Genomic DNA, 5,305 nt, shown 5'->3' with positions numbered 1-5,305 from the left:
TATTTATAGTTACTTGAACCCGCCTTAGAAATAATGCTCGTACCTTATTGCAGCGATTGAATGAGAACAGGGCAGTTGGTCTAGCTGAAATGCGCGACACTCGCATTTTTTCTTCTCCAGATCCACCTTAAAGCTTCTGTCAGCAGTTTGCACCTTATACTTCCGGCCACTCAACCTTTGTGCAGTGTATCGACGACTTTTTTGGACCTCAATAGCTACCCTTTTACCGACCTCAGCAGACAAGGGTTCCTCGCTTTGTTGTGCAGCTCTTAGTCGCTCGCTGAACCATTTCTCAATAACAAGTCTGATTGCCTCTAACATCGAGCAGATAGGAAGTGTAATACCCCAGATTCTCGATCCTAGGATTCTTAAGGACTTTTGATATTAATAGGATATGATAGGTCCCTAATTCCCGGTTAAAACGAATATTATCCTCACAATAACTTGATGAGTCTTGATGCCTAGATTTTTCTCTTGAGAAAAACGAATCATATAAATATGATTCTTTTTATTCTTTCCGTGTGATGTTGATTTAAATAAATATGTATATATATGTATACTTTTTTATTTCAAAGTATGAAAAACAAAGTGCATATTTATTTTCATACGAGTTTGTTTTTAGTTCGGGTTGAGTGATTACGGGCCCGTTTAGAGGGCCAAGGGTGGGCCGATTTTTAGAGAGGCTTGGGCCAACTTTAATGCCCTATTTTAGAGCCCAAATACAGCCCATTTCAGCCCCTAAACCCATCCAAAAATCAGCCATCTTTTTAAATTCAAATGGAGACAAAAGTGATCATTGCATGCATTGGAACTACCAAATTGCATGCCACAAGGTACCTTCCATTGGTGGCAGCCACCCCCACCCTATCCTACCCCCTTAGACCTCATAATTTCGTGCCCCACCCCTCTCTAAAGCCAAGAGTGGGTTGATAATTAACTCTTTCCCACTCACTCATTTCACTCCAAGAAAATACCAAGGCAAGAAAAGCTCTCACTCTCTCCTCCTCTCTCCATTTTCGTCCCTCCACATCTCCCCCACTCCCAAGACTCTTCTCCCACCACTATCACACTCCATAGAAGCCCTTTAAGCCCCAAGAGAAGTATCAAAGCAAGGGAGAGCGTGGGAAACCTAGGGCGTAAAGTTAGAGTGAAGATTGTGCTTCGAGGGTGAGTTTGTCTTTGCTTTTTCTCAACTGAAAATGCTTTATGGCCATGGATTTTTAAACATATGTGTTCTATATTGTGTGAGGATATGTTTTATGGTTTTGGATGGTTATTTTGGTAGAGTTTATTGGGTGAAAAACCGTGCATGTGGTAAAGCAGCGAATCTGCCATAGCTACACTGCTCCGGCAGTGTTTTGCAAGGAGATTCCAGCCATCCAAACGGTGCCGAAAAATTCCCAAATTAATTGTGTATCGTGTTTAATATGTTTTATATATTATGGTAAAATTTCAGAATATTTGGAGCTTGTATGTTTTATTTATGAATTTTTGAACATCACTGCCTGTCTGGAATGCATTTCTGGTAGACAATCTTAGGGAGGCCATAAGTCAAGTTTCAATCGGTGAAAACGTTTGAAACATGAATATGTCTCTCTAGACTCCCGTATATTGCTTTTGGTATCGGCCTTACCATTTTTGAGTAAGGAAAACAACCGGTATAAATTCTTGAAGTCTAGTTCTTATTCTTTGTACCATCCAGTAAGTTTTACAAACCTATAACTTTGAGGTGGCAAAGGCCAACCTAAATCTTTGATTCTAAAGCCCATTTTTCTACTGAACATTCATTGACATGTTAGGAGCTTAGTTGTTCATTTGTAGAATTTTTGGTAAAGCCTAATGTGGTTTTTCTGATTTAAACTTTGAATCTGCCGAACTTGAACTCTTTTTGTGCACTGAACTTTGGATGTTAATATCTCCTAAACCATGAATCTTCTTGGGGTAAATTCAATTGGAGAGTGTTACACTCTCTCCCTAGTTTTCGGATTGACCCTTGGAGTTCCCAGTGGCCTTTTTTAATGGGAGATATGAATTTTTAAAGAAGGCCCATTGACTTGGTTCTAATCTGGAAATCTGAAATTTCTAGATTTTTGCTTGTTAAGTACCCATCTTCGAGTGGGCATATCTTGCTCGTTTGAACTCCGTTTCATTCGATTCAAATTGGAGAATGATCATTGAAATGCCGAGTTTCCAGAATGTCCTTTGGAGCCTCATTTAGAGATCCGAGGCAGATTTGGTGTCTGTTGCAAAACAGCCCCTTAAGAGCTCAAGTTGTTGAATTATTTTCTAAGTTTGAAAGTTGGTTTTAAATGATGTTTCATGAAATATTATGTATATGTGCATGACGAGTTTGGTACATATTTTGTGCAAAGTTTTCATGAAAATGAGTGAGTTAACCTAGATAAGGCATCAAGATAAGCTAATGTATGTAAAATGCATAATTCCTAGTTCGATTATGCGTTGTAAGTTCGGGAATAGGTTGACCTAGAGACCCTAAGTAGACAACGATTCTCGTTATCTATGGTATGTGCTAAGTGTTAAGAACTCGTCTTGTAGGATTTGGTTCACAGGACGGTACTACAGCTTAAGATCACCTCTCTTCCATAGCGAGGATCAGGTGGGCATTACTTTCATATATATCAAATGAGTTTCATATTACAGTTGAACGAGCTATTTCATGACAAAATCTTTGAATTGAAGTTATTTCAAGTGTTGTCTTGCCATAAAATGTTTCAATTTCAGTATGATATTTATCTGCTTTGGCTATGCCAATGATGTAATCGAATTCAGGTCCTGAGCAGTTGATAGCTATCCTACCAGGGCTAGTGTACACCCAGGGCCGTGAGTCATCGAGTGGGTTGGCCAGTCAAGTGTCCGTGAGAGGTGGCCACCTCTCCGGCACACAGCTTCAGATATGATAGATTATGAGAACTTAGTCTGATCAGACGAACTTTAAGAATCACAAAAGAATTTAGTAAGCTTGGGCCTATTCCACGAAAACTCCCTTGCTGTACTGTTTATGATGGCATGACAATTTACAGTTTTGAAGCATGTATATTTTTACTTAGGCATACGTGCCACTGAGTACTTTTGTACTCAGCCCTGCATAGTCTTTTGTCCTATCCTTATGTATTAATGAACTCTGGGGATACATGTCTTCATACATGTAATCAGAACCTTATTCCGCTGCGTACTCAGAAGTATTATGTTATTTTGGCTAAGTCGGAATTATCCGAACTTACTAGTTTATTTGAGTCAACATGACTAAACCTCCGTTATATTATAAATATTCATTTTGTTGACAATGATTAAATACTATCCTTCCTTGTTTAATTATTCCCCTTTCTACCCCGCTTCTAATTTCCCTCCCTTAGTCACGGTTTCCCCGACTTAATTATCCTTAATTAAGGGCGGGTCGTGACAGAGTGGTATCAGAGCAGTTCATTTGCTCTGAACCCTAGAGTTAACCGATTTCTCTAGTATGATCACCAGTATATATATGAGTCAGTCAACCAAAGCTCAACACTTCATCACATCGCCATGCTCAACCAGGAGGAAGAACAACAACAAAAGGATTCCAAGAGTCAAAAGCTTTATATTTCGCGTGAATGCGCAAGTGTTTATTATCATGTTTATGCCTTTATTAAGAAGATCACTCAATAAACTTAGATGCGTTAAGAATGCATGTTCACTATTGTGAGAAAAACAGTAGAAGCAACTAGCAGAAACACAATTACTTTTCACCACTGGTTAAGGTGAAGAGTGAGCCACAAGAGGTGGAAGTCAGGCTCCATACAAGGGGACACAAGAAGCTAGCAACCAAGATACAATGAGGAGTAAAGAAGTGTGTCATGCTAGTTAATGGCACAGGCATAGTTCTTCATTCGGACTGTTCACGCAAGGCGGAACGCCGAATCAGCTATGGCCTTAATCAAACGAGTATCTTGAGCATTCTCATAACGATGAGTGTGATATATATATAGTTAGCTAGTCGAGGCATAATAGAGTACCTCCTTCGAACCCTAGTCAGTACTACTTACAGCATGATAGCGACTACACGATTTATACCCTAGTATAGTGTTAAGATCCTACGATGTTGAGGTGCGGTAGTCGAATTGCACTCAGCCATGGTGAAGAGCCAAGAAAGAGGAAGAGAATCCAATGAAAGCAGTGCAAGCGGAGTGCCACACATGAATCACTGACGCAAGCATAGTTCTTCATTCAGGTTGTTCACGCAAGGCGGAACCCCTAATCGACTGTTGCCTTATTCGATGATAGTTTAAGTATGATATTGCTTATAGCGATGAGTGCGACTTATGTAGTCAGTTAGCTAATCCCTAATAAGTTGAGACTCGCTTCTAGCCTGGATTATCACTAGCTATGGCTTGAGGATAACCTTCATGATTCATGTATGAACCTGAGAGTTAGACTTACGACAGGTCAAAATGCTTTGTTTATGATGTTATAATATTACGATTAAAGCCATCAGCTTATAGTTTCAGATATTCAGAACCATTCTACGTGCAGTACCTATCGTATTAGATGAGGACATGACTGAGAATCCCTATTGATTACGATCACATACTACGAATTGGAAAGATGAGATGTGACATGGGTAACTAGAAGTTACCAACCATTATCATCGACTAGAAAATCTACGCAAGTACATAAGATGGGAGGAGTTCCCGAAAATGATTCAGAGGTAAATAGAGCTAGGAGCATCGATAGCAGTTTGACGCATACATTAAGGGATTGAGACCCTAATGAGACTCTAAGGGTATACTCAGGAAAAGTATACATACTTTAGCCTATCAAAGACATCGCCCGGGTTAGAACATCTTGGATTAGAGAATTAGTTTAGTAAACATAATGAGAGTATTAACTTAAGTCGTCCCATGCCTTAGTACTATGTGAGGTGACTCATATCCTAGAAGATGCTCAGAGGAGCAAAATCTATTTCCTTATTGAACGCGTGATGATTCAGAAGGTCTTTTGCAATGACACGGAAGAGTGCTTCAAAATATATGGTTGCATTTCAAGCGCTATGTGAAGGAACACTAAGTACTAGAAGTACTACATTAAGAGCATGTAGAGGAAGATTGTTGAGTAAGGTTGAGCTTATCTTATTTCGCCTATAGAAGATGTTTAAGGATTGCATTAAATTAGGAGACAGACTCCAAGTTTGAGGAGCTCTAGAATATTCCCAAGGACATGTTTAAGATGTTGAGAGGAAAGTGGTGATTTTAGACCAAATATACCTTTTGCAGCCAATGAACAAGAGTTACCAAGTTCGGAAAAGTATTTC

The sequence above is a fragment of the Salvia miltiorrhiza genome, chromosome 2 (assembly GCF_028751815.1).
Source record: "Salvia miltiorrhiza cultivar Shanhuang (shh) chromosome 2, IMPLAD_Smil_shh, whole genome shotgun sequence".
Lineage (NCBI taxonomy): Eukaryota > Viridiplantae > Streptophyta > Magnoliopsida > Lamiales > Lamiaceae > Salvia > Salvia miltiorrhiza.
The sequence above is the reverse complement of the archived record's forward strand: the minus strand, read 5'-3'. Positions refer to the sequence as shown.